The sequence below is a fragment of the Schistocerca cancellata genome, chromosome 5, assembly GCF_023864275.1.
Source record: "Schistocerca cancellata isolate TAMUIC-IGC-003103 chromosome 5, iqSchCanc2.1, whole genome shotgun sequence".
In the NCBI taxonomy this organism is placed as follows: Eukaryota; Metazoa; Arthropoda; class Insecta; order Orthoptera; family Acrididae; genus Schistocerca; species Schistocerca cancellata.
Window position 1 is genome coordinate 832,576,389 of NC_064630.1, and position 17,683 is coordinate 832,594,071.

Here is a 17,683-nt window from a genome sequence, read left to right on the forward strand (position 1 = left end):
AAGTTTAAGGGAGAGTTATTTTTTCAGGTTCTTAAAAGACGCTGATTTTAACTACAAAGGGCACTGTTCCTCGTAACTGAATGTCATACACATGTTCCTTCGAGAACGTTCTTACATTCATGTGGATCTACATTCCCTATTTAATGTTTGCTGTTAATAATACAAATAGGCCAGGCTGCAATACTTAGTTCTGTTACCTGCTGCAAAAGTTTACAGTAAGCTACCTGTTGAAAAGGCCAGAAATTTAGTGGAGGTCTACCGTGTAAATGTAAACTAAGTTAAGAGAAGCTGCCACACAAGCACATATCCCATACATTAGCCTATGTATTGCAACCTGACGTTCAAAATGCATGTTAGTAACTCAGTGCATAACAATCGGAGCGAAAAATGCTTCTTATCTTACAGTGCACAAATAGGATAACTGTTTTTATTTAATATACCGACAGAGTTCGATAAAACGGGAATATCCATGAGTGGGTGAATATAGCAAATGGAAAGACAGGAGTCTTTTGTTTTTTTACTTTCAAGGATTTATAATCCGTCAGCACATACAAATACCAACGATATACCGTTTCTCCCCTCAAAATTATCCCAGCGTTTCAAGTATTGCGCGTCACTAACAATTTCGTGACTCACTTCATCTCTGGTAAGCAGTATTCACACAGTACTCGAATCCAAAATATCTGAACTAGCGAGGATGAGAAATAAATTGGTCCTTAGCATAGAAGAATGTAGACTGATGTCCAAAAGCTAAGGACGACAGTAAGTTTCGCATGATGTCTCACAACCAAGTAACATGGCTCAAAAGAACTGGGATTGTACATAGAAAGAACTGCTACAATGCAGTACAGATGATAAACGAAAGAAATACGCAATGAGACCAAAAGAAACAACGCTTTTGTTCAAGGACAATAATTACGCTGAAGTCAGTACGATTTATGAGATTTACGATTGTATTAAGCACATTACAAAAAGTGGAACGGGGAGAGGGATCACCACGGACGCAGCACATGTTCTGCAACATGATGTCATACTCGCCACAAGTTTGGTAAGGAGTTCTTGTGGTAGGGCGTCCCATTTCTACACCTGCGGGGTTCATAACTGCTGGTTGGCCGTTGGTGCACGTGGTCGTGCCGCAATACGTCCCCCCAATGCATCCCACTCGTGTTCGATGGCATTTAAATCTGGGGAATGGGAAGTTCAATCCATTCGCCGAATGTCCTCTCGTTCGAAGAGCTCCCTATCTGCATTGTTCGATGCAGTCGCGCATTTTCCTCCATAACGATCAACTCGGGGCCGAATGCACCCCTGGAAAGATATACATCGGGAAGGAGTGTGGCAATTAACTTTGACCGGTGGGTGTATCACTTGGAGGTCAGTACGCCCGTGGAACATTATGCCCCCGACACCGAGACACCAGGATCGTGACAACCATTCTCTACGACAATGTTACACCCCGTGTTTAACGTGAGCCCTCTTTACCTGCTGTACCTGTCCAGCGCCGACCATCTCCTCTGGATTGCAGTGTAGGTGGTTAGAACTCTCCCCATAAACGAGAAAAATTATGAGAGAAAAATCAAACTCCTGGGCTAAGTTCGTCTCACTTTGTACACCTTATTATTTGTCAATGATTCTTCCCCGTGTGAAGTCATTGTCTCAGCGCCACGTTGTAATGAAGAACACACTGTCCTTTCCCACTTCTTGCTGCGGGGCCACCCCCACCTTACTTTATCCATATTTTCCTTACGTTATAGACAGCAGTGTAAATAGTAGTGACAAAGAGAGTTTCATCTTCCCTAAATTGTCTCCTACAAGATGGTCATTCAACGGAAACATTTTCCGACAGTTAACGTTAACAACTTAAAAAACTTTATGCGGAGTACAATGACGTTTTTAAATGCATTCTGGTACTGTATGCGATACAGAGCTTCAACTAGGAGTGAACCGTCTCTTTCCAGAGGAGCGAGCATAGCTGCCTACGCTTGATCGCGTGTTCGCTGGTGCCGACAATTCTCTATTGGAAGACGACGACAAAATATTACACCGGCACTTGTTTTCCTGTACGTGCTATTAACACTCCGTTAATGCCGACAAACGCAGTGCGACCACTGTGATAGCAAAATGAGCGTAGGTAATACCGCCGACAGCGCGCGTGGGGTTAGTCTCGAGAACACAATCCTCCGTTCCGTAATTCTCTTTCTCTGGCGACCTTTTCTGCATTGTAGTAGGAGGCAAGGCACTGGTCTCACATTCGCGAGGACACAAGTCCTACCATTGTCATTTAGGATTTCTGCAGTCAGCCTTAAAAACTAAGTAGGAGTGACGTATGGTTCCTTTCCAAAGTCACGCCGGTCTTGCCTCCATAATCACCTCGCGGTGCTGGTGCTCTATATCTAGTACTGAAATACACAGTGGAAATGTACGTCGCGCAATTCTATGACATCTCCGGTTGCCGAAACTACTAAACAGCAGCTAAAGTTATTACGGCTGCCATCTAATGTTTATGTTGCGATGTTTTATTAGACTGTAACCTCCTTATCTCCTACTACCATAACAACTGAGCTGAAATGTTATATTTTTGTTGTTGTTATTGTGCTCTTCAGTCCTGAGACTGGTTTGATACAAGTCTCCATGCCACCCCATCCTGTGCAAGCTTATTCATCTCCAAATACCTACTGCAACCTGCATCCTTCCGAATCTGCTTTGTGTATTCATCTTTTGGTCTCCCTATACGATTTTTACCCTCCACGCTGCCCTCCAGTACTAAATTCGTGATCCCTTGATGCCTCAGAACACGTCCTACCAACCAATCCCTTCTTCTTGTCAAGTTGTGCCGCAAATTACTCTTCTCCCCAATTCTATTCAATACCTCCCCATTAGTTATAAGATCTACCCATCTAATCTTCAGAATTCTTCTGCAGCACCACATTTCGAAAGCTTGTATTCTCTTCTTGTCCAAACCTTTTATCGTCCGTGTTTCACTTCCATACATGGCTACACTCCATACAAATACTTTCAGAATCGACTTCCTGACACTTAAATCAATACTCGATGTTACGAAATTTCTCTTCTTCAGAAACGCTTTTCTTGCCATTGCCAGTCTACATTTTATATCCTACTTCGACCATCATATTTTGCTCCCCAAATAGCAAAACTCCTTTACTACTTTAAGTGTCTCATTTCCTAATGTAATACCCTCAACATCACCCGACTTAATTCGACTAGATTCCATTATCCTCGTTTTACCTTTGTTGATGTTCATCTTATATCCTCCCTTCAAGACACCATCCATTTCGTTCAACTGCTCTTCCAAGTCCTTTGCTGTCTCTGACACAATTACAATGTCATCGGCGAACCTCAAAGTTTTTATTTCTTCTCCATGAATGTCAATACCTACTCCGAATTTTTCTTTTGTTTCCTTTACTGCTTGCTCAGTATACTGATTGAATAACACCTGCGAGAGGCTACAACCCTGTGTCACTCCCTTCCTAACCACCGCTTCCCTCTCTTGTCCCTCGACTCTTATAACTGCCATCAAATGTTATATATCTACACAACATTCTTGCCAAGTAATGGAGAAAAGTGGAGCGTAACTTGAAACTTGTATGATAACGCCCAACGAATCAGAGCTAGGACAGGTGCTCACCCATAGTAGCAGCCACGGGACCAGCTAAACACTGCTGCCGTACACTGACCATCTTTCGTCGGGAAGTACAGTGCACTGGGGTGCCGAAAGCCGTGGGATATCGTTATACACTTATAGGGACGGCGGCAGTACTGCGTGCACACAGAGTAAGCGCCAAGTGCATTGGCGAAGCTGTCATGTTTACTCAGGTGATTCATGTGGAAAGCTTTCCAGTGGCATTACGGCCGCATGAAGGGGTTCACGGACTTTGATCGCGCTGTGGTGGTGGGAACTAGACGAGAGCGGCATTCCGTTTCGGAAATCGCCAGGTTATTGAATGTTCGGAGATCCACAGCGCCAAGAGTGTGCTGAGAATCACGAATTTCAGGCATTACCTTCCACCACTGACAACGCTGTGGCCGACGGCCTTCAGTTAACGGCCGATAGCAGCAACATTTGCGTAGAGTTGTCAGTGCTAATAGACAAGCACAATTGCGTGAAATAACAGCAGAGATCAATGTGGGACGAACGACGGACGTATTGGTAAGGACAGTGCGGCAGAATCTGGCGTTAGTGACAGGCGTGCCCCTGCTAATAGCAGGACATCGCCCGCAGCGCCCTCCTGGACTCGTGGCCTCGGGTCCTGCAGGACTGGACAACCGTGGCCTGGTCACATTAGTACCGATCTCAGTTGGTAAGAGCTGATAGTACGGTTCGAATGTGGTGCAGACCACACCAAGTCACCGAAATAAGTTGTCAAATAGCTACTGTAAAAGCTGGTGGCGGCTCCATAATGGTGAAGGCTGTGTTTACAGGATCCTAACGTCCAACTGAATCGATCATTGACTGGAAATGGTAATGCTCGGTTACTTCGAGGCAATATGCAACCAAACAACGATGGAATTTTTAAGAATGACAATGAGCCAAGTCACCGGGCCACAGTTGCTAGCGATTGTTTGACTAAAAATATGGACAATTCGAACGAATGATTTGGCCATCGAAATCGCCCGACATGGATCCCGTGGAACATTTAAGGGACACAATCGGGAGGTCAGAAACCGTGCACCGCAACACTTCCGCAGTTACGGACTGGTACAGAAGCAGCACGGCTCAGTAGGGGACTCCCAGCGACGCACTGAGCCCACGCCACGTCGGCGGGTAAAAGTAGGTCCGGCGTGATGTTAGGCGCCATCCCGTGACGTTGGCACCTGAGTGCACGCATCACTTCTATAGGGAGAGCGTACGATCTGAATCTCACGGAGACCACCGAAACTAGAAGAAAAGCTTGGGATAATCTAGTGAATATCAGTCTTTGTCACAATAGTACGTAAGTCTATTGTGTTTCACAATACTTGAAAATGAACATCGCTGGCTGGGAATCAGTCGGATATGAATGAACGGCATAAGACGAATAATCCACATAGATTGTGACTGGTCGCTGCGTGTAATTATAACCTTGATCGTAGCACATTGACGAGACACTAGTACCATCAGTACGATAATGATTATTGGTTTGGGTACCTCAAAGTGATTGCTCATATCTAGATTACAGGGTATTTCCTCAGTTCCCGCCAACTTTTCGTGCAGAAGGATGTACAGGGTTTAGAGAAAAAATGTGTAAACACTGCGAGAAATCCGTGCTAGACCAAAAATAGAAATGCTGATCAAGTCTGCATGTTATGCTGTTATACTTGACCACAGACGGCGTCTGCGGAACTTCTTCAATACGTTGTGGGTGGCAGTCGTGGTCCGAACACTGTTCTCTTAGTCGTGAGAGCGTCGTGTTGGTGCTACCGTGACCGAGGTAGCCTATGTGTTTGGTGTTCCAAGAGACGCAGTGCCCAAGGTGTATTCTACATTCTGGGTAAGCGGAGAAACATTATCCGATAAGTCACTAGGCGGGCGAAAGTGTATACTAAATGGTTTTGCACGTGGTCATTGTAGAGGATTGTAACGAAGAATAGGAGGACAACTGCTACCGAACTGAATGTAGTGCACGCGGACCCTATGAGCACCAAAACAACACGAAAGGAACACCATAAGCAGGAAACTGCAGAGCGAGGTGGGATTGCAAAAGCACTCATCAGTGGTGCGAATGCAGGGAACGGGTAAACGTGGTGCCGAAATCGTGAAACCTGGTCCATGGAGCCAGAGGAGAAACACATTTGGTAGGTTATATGTTGTTTCACGCTCTTTCCCACTTCTGGCCGAGTTTACGTCCCAATACTGAAAAATGGCGGCGGTTGTATAATAGTTTGGGCAGTCATATCTTGATATGCCGTAGGCTCGCATTACTGTCACGGATTATGTGGCCAATTTGGCCTATCAGAGCCATCCCCCCTGTTCGCAAGGCGTGCTCTGTCCAAGGCACGAAGAGTGACTGCCACGTCGTCCTTGTGCACCTTACTCTCACTGAGCCTTCGTGGTCTGCTTTGGAGAGAAGCTATGCACCTCCACAGTCCTTGCTTGTACTTGCAACAACTACCTTGCAGAGAGAATGATAAGATTCAGTTAAAAACCGTACAGGACCTATATTTATCGATTCTGTCGTTTCGTACACCGTATTAGCTATGGAAACGTGCTTTGTTTTTGGTGTTTCCATATCTTTGTGCAACTTCTGTTGCATGAGCAACAGCATTGGAGATAATATCTGTCTCTCACTACTAGAATTCGTACTGAATAGACGGAAACATCTCTCTCCGTCTACTTAAAATGGAGAAAAGGAATAGACAGAGACGCAGAAAGAAGCAGGTGCAGTCTGACACGAGATGGAGTCCACACGCGTGTGGGGTGCCTTTGGAATAAATTTACATACATGTAGCGAAGTGTAATTGAGTGCACACGCTTCTTGAGTTTTTGCTCTGTTCTTTTATTTCATAGGTACCGCACAGAAGTCAGGTATCGGAACGAAGTTTGTCTGCTTGCAAGTCGGAAGAGCCTTTGTTTGTGAGCGCAGAAGAGTCAGAGATAGAAGAACGGCACACGAGGCGCGTGGGAGGGAAAGACACGGCAGTGAGCTGCCAGCAGAGGTGGCAGGATAGGGGTGGGGGAGGGGGAAGGGGAAGCAATTCGGTCGGCGCCCATTGTCTGCCGACAAAGGCCAGCCCGCCTGCGCTTCCCTCTCTGCCGCTCGCACTTGCTCCTCTCAGCCTTCGCAGCCAAATGCACACCACCGTATTGCCTGTTGCATAGCGCGCCTTCAGTAGGCGCTTCTAGCCATTGTATCACTTTGTATCGTGTGACTGTGGGCTCTACCCTGCAGGTTTTTGCGTCATCCAGACCAGTCTGCCCGTGCGTTAAGTAAGGAGACAGTGACCAGTTTCTACAACGGTTACCCTGCTCTTTTGTCTCTCTTATTCAATAAGATGATGAGACGGCATATTCGATAAAACGAGATTTTTAATTTTGTTTATCCAGCTTCAGCTACTCACATACCTCTGCACACATACATACATACATACACCTTGCACCACTCCTAGTCATTTGCTTTCTTGTTGCATTGGCAAACACAGTGACAGAAACTGTCTACGTCCCTCTGTACGGGCCATGATTTCTCGTATCTTATCACTTTAGTCCTGTGTACGTTGGAGGTAGTACAATCGTTCTGCAATAATTTTCAAATGCTGCACCTCTAAATGTTCCCGATGCTGTTCCGCGAAAGAACGTATCTGCCCTTCACGGATCCCCACCTCCGTAATACCGGCGTGTTGGCCGAACCTACTGGAAAGCAATCTAGCAGCCAGCTTGTGAACTACTTAGCAGCCTTCCTTTAATCCGACCTGGTTGGGATCACTAACACTCGAACACTACTCAAGAATGGATCACACTAATGATCTGTACGCGGTCTCCTTCGCAGCTGAACCACACTTTCCTAAAAATTCTCCCAATAAACCGATGTCTTCAATTAGCCTTTTTGACGACCGTACTTAAATGCTTGCTCCATTTTACGGCGCTTTGTAACGTTACGCCTGGATATTTCATGGGCGCGACTGCTTGATGCAGTGCACTACAAATGTTGAATTCGAACGTCACTGCAGTGTTTCTCGTACTCATCCGCATTAACTTACATTCTTCTACATCTAAAACACGCTGCCATTAATCACACCAGCTATAAACAGTGCCTGCAGTCACCTCGGATCGTCCAAGAATCACACAACGACGACACGTTTCCACACACCGCGGTATCATCAAAAGCAGCTGCATATTGCTGCTCACCCCGTCCATCACACCATTTATGAGCATAGAATGTAAGAGCGGTCCTACAACACTTCCACAAGGCACTCCTGACGATACTCTTGTGTATGAAGAACACTTGCCGTCGTACTGGGTTGTGCTTCGTAAGAAGTCTTTGCGCTACTCACATATCTGGGAACCTAATGCGTATCATAGGACCTTTGTTAACAGTCCTCAGTGGCACTTTCGTGAGTGCAAGTGAAAATCTGCGGGGAAAGCAACATCAAGAAAAGTGATCACAACCGCTTCGTTCTTTAGATGTGCATACGTCACAGTTAAACAGAAATTATCGTTCAAATCATACCCTGCAGTAATCGAAATACAAAAGTTTGACTGTTTATCAGTAGGTAATACGATTCATTCTGACAGTGTATGCAGCAATATCGTTATATTTGTAGGAGAAGAAATGAAAATAATCTTGCTCACTTCCTTATAGAATCGGCTTCAAACTTTATTATCATGATGGACGAAAGTACAACAATTTCCATAAAACCTGTTTAATAATATACACACGTTTGTCCTTTGAGGGATTTGCTTGCGTACAGATCTCTGTAGGCCACATGTTACTAGACCGTGTTCTATTTTCAAACTACAGGGCAGCGGCAGATTTATCTTCTATTTTAAGTCGCTTTAAAACGAATGTGATCTGTCTAACTTGTTTCCAAATCATTTAGGGACATGTTCCTAATTTGTTAACTGGATGACTGACTCACCCATGTTTTATGTGAGTGGTCAGCCGGTCACATATCCTGTCCCATTGTTTAAATTCTTCTGACGTTTTACTTCTGTTTTTAACCCGTGAGTTGCACTTTTCACTATTTCTCCTTCGTTTTAGCGTGTGAGATAGAGTGATTGCGTGGGTCCACTCGAGTGAATGAGTGTAAGAACGCTCTTAGACCTTCTACCCACATTCGTTTCTTTTAATATTAGTGAGGCCGTTGATAACCTCTCGCCGTTGAGCGCCCGTGCACACGCGAAAAACAACAACATCAAGGGCTGCTCGAAATTATTTTATCGGTATCGTTGAAATAGAAAGTGGAACAGGAGAAGGTATTTTCAGTGCACTGATATATCTCTTGAAAAGTATGGCGTTAAATATTATCTACTGAAGAACCATCTTGTAGCAACCGCGACAGTTGGTGCACCAACAATGCTTGCACATGCAAAGACGTAGCCGCCCAATTGCGTAATCATTTACGTAAGGATTTAACTGTCGTACACTGTATGGATCACAAAATAGAAGTAGCTGTCCATGATGTTATGAATGATGTAGCAGATGCATGCCATATACAGATTTTTTAAAATTTAGATTGTTTGTTTACTGTCTTTCCTCGAAATCGAAAAAAAAAACAAGAGACTACTACAGGGCGTTCCACAAGAATTATCCTTACAGCTGTTTCTCACGTACCTTTGGTCGCTTCCTCATTTAAGGCTATTCGAGCTCTTCTTGAAAGTCAAAATTCTCTTGTCAGTCTTTCTGAAAAACTGTGTCATACAGGTTCCCGATCAACTCAAGAGGTGTAAATTTGGAGGTTCGCTAACACGTCTCACAAAGTGAGTGCTTATAATGGATTAGTTATCTTTTATGAGGTCCTAGAAGTTCTGCGACTTTATACAAAACAGAAATTCACGGGGTTGTAAAAACTCTTGAAACATTGAAGACAAATGACTCCGAAAGAGGATAGCAGCACAAGATTTGCAGGAAAAGCGCACATTCAAAAGCGTCTTAATTAAAGAACCATATTGTCATCACTGTAACAAATTCCAGACATTTAGAAATAACTTTTTTCAGTCTTTGGAAGACAGTATAAAAACAGCTTTGAAGACTTGGATTTCTTCTTGGAGGCAGCCATATTAAATTCAAAAACATGGCTTTCAGACGATTATGAATGTATGTTTTATGGCGACATGTCAATTCCTCGTTTATATGAGAAGGTGGAGTTTAAATTGCAAGAATGCGTGCGTCATTAGCTAAGACTTTTCGAATCTTTAAAGGAAATCCTCAACTTCTGTGAAGGCTGCATCTAAATGTGAACGAGTATTTAGTGCGATGAATCTAACACTAACCGCTCAGACTCTATCATTTACAAATTCCAACACTTTCAAATCTACCTTTCGTTTCAGGAAATCAACCTCCACTTCATTGTTTCGATGCAGAAGAAATTGCAGCGGGGTAGATCCAGTCTCAGTGCCATAACGCCCTTGACAAAGCAATTGGCAAACCATCTAATCTCCAGGAGCAGTCTCATTCATCTCGTCTGTTCAACTAAACTCTGTAAGTGTGTGTGCAATATAGATGTTGTGCAAACAGTATCATTATAAAACAAGAAAAATAATGAAAGGTAACTTAACTTTTCATAATCAATAATAATACCCCTTAGGTGCTTTGCAGTTTCGGGAATAATCATTGAAATGCTTCGTTCTGAGACGCGAAACAGACAGCTCAGACAAGTAAATGAATCCCCAGGAATCTTATTGTTAGCCGTATCTCTACAGAGATTCGTGTTTCAGTTTCATAACCAAAAAATCTTGTGCAATTTTCAAACAGAGAGACACTGTCATTCTGCATACCTCGCAGTAAGGAACTCCTGTTGGTTGGATACTGTGTTGCCAGCAGTCAGTCGCCTCTGTGACTTGTTCTTCTGTTGCCTTTTGTGTTACAGTAAACCCAGCTCAAACTGCCGGCCAAAGAAACGGATCCGCAGCAGACGGTGCAGCAGTGAGGCAACACGTGAACACGAGCGTGCGCATCCGTAAGTGGCTCTTTCCAATAAATTTTTGTGCATGCGATTTCGTTCCCGTGCATCTGCGACTATGCACGAGGAAAGAGACATCGTCTCAACATGTCTTTACTCCTGCACGCCGAAGCGGCTGAATGATTTGGATGAAATTTGCAATGGAGATAAGTCACATCTTAGGTTAACACACAGGCTATGCAGTTTTAACGTATGTAGTGTATACCGGTACATATATATGTGATATGTAAAGTGCCACATATCTCGAAAAGTTATTGACTGATTTACTTCAAATTTTTACACGATACTCAACATTTGGAGGGACAAAGGCTATATCTTTTTTTATAAATGTATGAGGAGAAGATAACAGACAGAGTGGAGAGGAGGTGATGCACAAACAGACGGGGAGGCGTTGGATATCGACAAAGGCATAGGCTATACATGTTTATATAAAATAATAATAATAATTTTATTAGAGGCAATTTTTGAAATGTCGTAGACGCGTGGATAGTGACTTTCAGCACTAACATTTATTCATAAATAACTGTTTAACCATGGGTAACAGCGCGGGGCAGCGCTAGTGATCGACTATACTAATCCATTAAGACATCGCCCCCCCCCCTCCCACTCCACCGGGTAAAGGCACAAATCGCACACTGCTTCCTACAACAACGGCTAAATGCCACGGTAGCAAAAGTGTGTGGCGGAAGGTAGATTTTGCTGCTCCAGTTTTGCGGTGGAAACGCCGTCGTTGTGAGTAGTCCTAGTGTCTCGCGCGAAAGTAAAGAATAATGCTTTCTTATTGCTGCTTAGGGGCTAAACATGCAGTTTCGCTGTATAACACACTTCTGAAGCATGCGTCAGCCGTGTGTGGCTCGTGTTCGTGCCATATCTCATTTCACATCATGTTTTTGCTATATTACTACTTCGTTATGTTAATTTCAATTACTGGTGTGACTGAGTTGAGCCTTGCCTACCCGTGAGCGGCAGCAACGGCACTTATCGATATAACCCTTGGCGTATTATCTTTGCTGACTGCTATTACTACTTCCCGGTTGTTGTGTGTTCGGAGTTAGTTCGGATCTGATAGTGAGTCGGAAGGTGCTAGCAGTGCAGTTCGGACCTGGCAGTGTTTGACTAGCAGGCGGAAGAAGTTCAGTCGGTGCGCGGCTGCAGTCAGGTCCGGACAGCCGTGACTCGCCCGACGGTTGCCCATACATATCACTTGAGTGCGGACCATCGTGATTGGTCGTCGGTCGGTCGTCTTGTCGGGCGGCGTGTATGTTGGCCAGCGATCGCTTATGGATTGCCTGCGCGTGCCAACTCGTGATTCGTCCTTGCTATTGCACAGTCGCTGCCGTTAGTATTGTCTAGTCCCTCGTGCAAGTGTTCGTGAAACTGTGTGCAGCTTGTGATGTCGACTGCTCAGTTATTTTAGTGCTGTCTCCGTGCTGATGTGTGGCAGTCGGTCGGTTGGCGTGGAGCAGCGAGGATATCTCCGCGGGGCGTGGTTTGGCCCTGCCCGCTGGCCGTCTCCACACAGTGTCGGAGTGAGTGGGGCTGTTCCCATTGCTACGGGATCCGTGGCTCACCGACCCTGGACACGAGTTTGGATTTAATTTACCAGCAAGTCAAGACTGTTCATATTGAGACATCTGGTTCTCGTTGTTAGCTGTTGGGACGTTCCCGCGATCAACAGTGTGTGTGTTTGAGTTGGCGAAGCTTTAGCCACCGTATGTGGTTATTTGCAATTGAAGTGCACTGGCGGAATTTTCTGCCTTGTGGCCCTTAACGTTCCGGTTACCTGCCCTGGCCATTGACATAAATTCAGGCAGTGTCCTTTCCTCACCGTGTTGTCGCTGTCCAGCACGGTGTGTAGTTTGGCAGCTTAATGTGTGCTTGGTTGTGGGCATCCATGCCTTTTACGTTCTGCATTGAACTCCGGTTGTGTGCTGGTCGAGTGAAGCGCAGGTTACCTTGTCGTTGGGTCCGTTGACCGTCTGTTGGTTGGGCTGTCGTCGGATCCCGAGTGGTTGGGCCGACTGCCTGTCTCAACTAAGTGATCGTCAGTATTTCAAATGCTGGCCGACAACCGAAACTTCCGAAAGCCGTTAGCCGCACTGCCTTTCCTTATTTTCTGTTGTGTGTACTTGTAAGGCTCATAGTCGATGGTTCTGAATTAAAGTTGAATTATTTTTAATGGTGTTTTAAGTCATGGGCCTTTAGCCGCTTTAAAATTGAAATTCCTTGCTTGTCTAGAGTAAGATTGTTTGGGCCTTCAGCCTGATGAAAATATTGTTTATAGATAAAACCTTCGGCCTTCTGCCTACTAAAAATTATTTTAGTTGTGTTGTAAGTCATGGGGCCATCAGCCGTTTTTAAATTAAGGATCTTTGTCTTTCGAGCATCAGAATGTTTGGGGCCTTCAGCCTAATTGTAGATAAGGCCTTCTGTCTTGTGTTTTTATTTTTTTTATTTTTTACCTTTAATCACCCGTCTCTAAATTAAGGTTATTCCTTTTCAAGTCTTAGATTTTGGGCATTCAGCCAAATTGTAGAACTTACTGAACATGAGGTCTTCTGCCCTCTAAATATTCTCATTGGCGTCTGAATTTTGAGTTAATGGCTTTTACCCGTTTCTTTTAAAATTAAAGTGGTTGTGGCCTTAAGGCATAAGATAGTGTGGCGTATTCAGCTGATAATTAAGTTTAAGAATTTGTACTATAATGTTTGGTCAAATAAATAAAGTTATATGTCTTCGAGTGTAACTGACAGCCGCTCATTTTGGCCCCTTTCACAATGACAACTACCTGTCCTGTCCTGCGGCTTCAGCAGGGCGTTTCAATGCGTTCATGCCATAAATATTAAGTGTCAGGTACAGCTATAGTAGTCTACCCAAATAACCCACCACCTAACCCTTAACAGTAAATATCATGAAACTGTATCTTTGACTACATGTGTAACTTTGTACAGGACTTATGACCTGGCATACCTGGAGCAGCTAGCTCTCCGGCACTCAGAATGTGTGCTGAGTCCTTCACAAAAACGAAATGTAACTGCTCGTTATAACTATAAACTACAAGGGGAAGTCAAATGAGGACGAGGCGTATGGAAAAAATTGAGTGAAGTGTTTACTATTTCAGAAGTAGTCCCCACAGCTGTTAACACGTTTATCGCGCTGTAGGACAACACTGTCAGCGCCTTGATGGAGAAACGTTTGCGGCTGCGTGCGGAACCACGGCTGTACGCACCCAGGCTTCGGCCGAAGTAAACTGACGCCCACGAACGCCTTCTTCAGGGCTCTAAAAATATAAATATCCCATGGGGAGAGACCAGAACTGTACGGAGGATGTGCAACGGCTTCCACGCGAAACTTGTGCAGGACAGTCGAAACAACTTCGAAAACGTATCGGCCGGTATTATCCAGCAACAGATGACGCTGTCCGTCAGCATTCCTGGACGTTGGGACCTAATGGTGAACTTTTTAATTTGTGCGATATGTCCACTTTAACTGTGGCGAGGTATTCCAGAAAGCCAACGAACAGCGGTGCCTTGCACTCAAAGAAAAAGGTCATAATGATTTTCCGCGAGGCGGCGTGTCTGCTATTTCGATTATGCTGTAGCATTTTCACTCAGAAGCTCCTTACTTATCACCCGTATAGTCCTGTTCTCTCCCCAATGCAGTTTTATATTTTTGAAGCAGTCAAGAAAGATATTTATGCCCGTCTATTTGCTGCGGACGATGAGGTGGAAGCTCGGGTGTAACCGTCGTGCGGTAGGCAGTTGCAAAACATTTTTCCATGAAGGCCTGTGGTATAAACGTGAGCCGCTTGTTCCCTACTGGAACTTCTCGGCGGACCGCGGCATCGGAGCCCCACTCAATCATGCTCCAAAGACTGGCTTCCAGTACTGCTTCTTTCGTCACTGATTTTCTGTAGACTCTAGACTACTCTCATCGTTGACCTCGATCCTATCATCAATCCTTTTATGCCGTTTCCGTGCCTTAGCGGTCGGTGGAACTCACAGCTCGTGTAATTCTTAATGGACTGCTCTCGCTGATACTGACTGGACTTCCTTGCTCGAGACCTCATGCAGTCAGAGTGTTTACGGTAGAACACTATTGTCTTAAACTCAAATTACTTTACAACTATACTATCACGTTCAAGTAACGATCTTAGGGGAAAGTAAACGTAAACGCGCAGATCGAAATACGTTACGAAACAGATGCATAAAAATCGGAGACTAAGAGATGAATGCAGTCAGCAGATTCAGAAGGATGTAGGTTGCAGCAGCTACTCGGAGACGAAGAAGCTCGCACAGCATAGAGTAGCACGGAGAGCTGCATCAAAGCAGTCTTCGGACTGAAGACCACAACAACAGCAGCAAATTTCATGAAACCAGATTCATTAGGTTGCGGCGTACGGTCTCTGAAGGTCTGAAACGTGGTGAATAGCCGATTTTAAAACATAAATTTCATATTTCTTCACCATTTTATGAATGTTTCTTGAAGCAAAGATTGAACAGTTCAGCTCAATTTCATGCAAGTAAATTTAAGCAGGTAGTTTCGACTGTGTAAGGTCTGCTTTCTCTTGGCAATTGTGAAATAGGGTGAAACTCATATCTCATCTGAATGAATTGTATATTTATTCGTTGTTGGCGTCATGATGTCCGTAGTTAGGCTGCAGACATGTTGCTAGTTGTGGCGCTGCCCAGATCAGTGACCGCCACTGTATACCACGCCTACCAACACACCGCGCACGGCGGCGATCGTACAGTGACTCGTCGATGTCCGTATCGTGCCGTTCTTCGCTAAAGTGACTGACGAAATCAAACTACAGAAAATATACAGCAGGGACGTTCTTTGATTCGCCTTTCGTACCTGTCTCTGTCTTAGGTGTCTCATCTCTCTCTCTCTCTGTCACACACACACACACACACACACACACACATGCACAGAAATATGATCATTGACTTCAGCAAGGCCCGCCTTTCGACATGCATTGCTTTCTCTAGTCTTTCTCACGGTTTCTACTTTTGCGCCGTATGCACCTACACCGGCCCTGCGCGTTTTCCAGCGCCTCTCAGCAGTCCTCCGCTGCCACCTGGACCTTTCCTCGCGTCCTGGGATCCAGGACTTGCTGAGTAGCCTCTGGTTCCTTCGCAAGGCTCGGGGCCCCGTCTTCGTCAGACCTCTGGCGTCAGTTCTCGACATAACTATGAAGCTCTTCATGCACTGCTACTTAGTAAAAGAACGTGGCGTGTATAAAGCATTTGCAAAGTACGTAAGTATTTTTACAGTCAGCGGCTTGTGTGTCTCTATAATCTCGGTTGTCGGGGACAAGCTGCACTAGGAAAAGCATCCTACGCTACTTTTTCAATCTGCAAAGAAAGAATTCTTTGACGAGGAAATGGACAATGGTAAACACAAATTTCTGTCTTACTTCTTCATGTCTGCAGTGCTGATATCTGTATTACATGAATGGAGGAGTTCAAAATTAAACTGTCTCTAAATAAAGATTGTTATACTAGCTATTATACGCTCAATCGATAATTTTTCCAATGTGTGCTAAGACCGAAATTAGATTCGTCCGTCGTTGACAAACACGGATTCAGCTATCTGTGCCGTGACGAACTTTGTCCTCTGGTAGTTATTTCTATGTTTGGAGGTCATACGACAGCTGTCAGTTTAATTGATTTACAGAGAAATCAATTATATACACGAGGAGAGCCGCCAAGGCGATAAGATGTAGTGCTTACCAGCGCCAGCGGCAGAGCTTTAAACCAGTAAGACGTGATTTCTTAAACTGGCGTATCGTTCGCTGCTCTAATCTGATGAAGCAGGATCATCGTGACTCCACTCAGTATTCATCCGAGTTAATCGTATGCTGCGGTGCAGACCCGTATTGCGGAATGGTCTTACTGGAACCAAAAATAATGTTCCATCGAGTGACTACATTTTCAGCAATTTCCAGTTGCTAAATATACAGACAATCGTTTATCATCCACAGTCACCTTGTTAATTATCGCCGATCTGCGGTGCTCGTGGCGTACAGATCACTGTGCACCATATTTTAGTAGACGGTGTTTTATTTTCGGACCAGAGGGCAGAGGCAGATTTTGTCTACATATCTGTCCTCTATTTTAAGTGACATTCAAACGAATGTGGTTACAGTTTTAAGCTTTTGTGTGACTGTTCTTAGTGTGTTAACTGGGTGGCTCGGTCAACCACGTTTTTTGTAAAAGCTCACATAGTCACTTTACCCCTTGCTACTATCTTAGCTCTTCGTTCATATTTCTTATTTTGTTATCAATTTGAGTTACTGTTAGATATTTCACAGACTGGTTGACCATGGTTTTTGTGTGTGGTCTGCCAGTCAAATTTCTCTCTGTTGTTATATTAGCTCCTGTGTTGTTTTCCTTCTGTTTTAGTCCCAGTTACAGCACCGCTGACCCCTTCTCCGTTGCTTTAACGCGTGTTAGATGCAGTGATTATGTGGGTCAGCATACGAGTGAGTGTACGTCAACTTCTCACGGTGTGACAACATTTTTAGCCGCTTCTATCCACATTTCGTTTATTCAATATTTGTTAAGGGCGCCGCTGAGAACCGCTAAACTCTGAACAGACACACACACACACACACACACACACACACACACTTTTCAACTCCCTACGCGGTCATCGTGCTCGCTAGACTGCTGGTAGCACTTTGTAGCTCCGCAGTGGTTCCAGTCGCTGACTGCACGCGGTTTTTTACACCCACCCTCGTTCTGCCCTATCCGTCAGTGTAAGCGATCTGCCTGGCACCGGCTCAGCTGCGGTCGTTCCCTCGCTCTTCCACTTCACAACGACATCACCAAAAGTCCGTTTGGCCCGTTATAGAAGAGCTGAAGTGTGCCTGACGCATTTGTTACTCAGTTGACGGCCAATGAGCAGCGCACGTTCAGAGTCTCTGGGCTGTCGTTTCCGGCGTGTTCTAACGTCACTGCTTCTCTACTGACAGCACGGGACTCACCTTCTCCTCTCAGACTGGCAAGTCCGCTTCTCCAAACATGCAGCATTCGTAAATTCCGCATCACACAGGTGTGTTTGC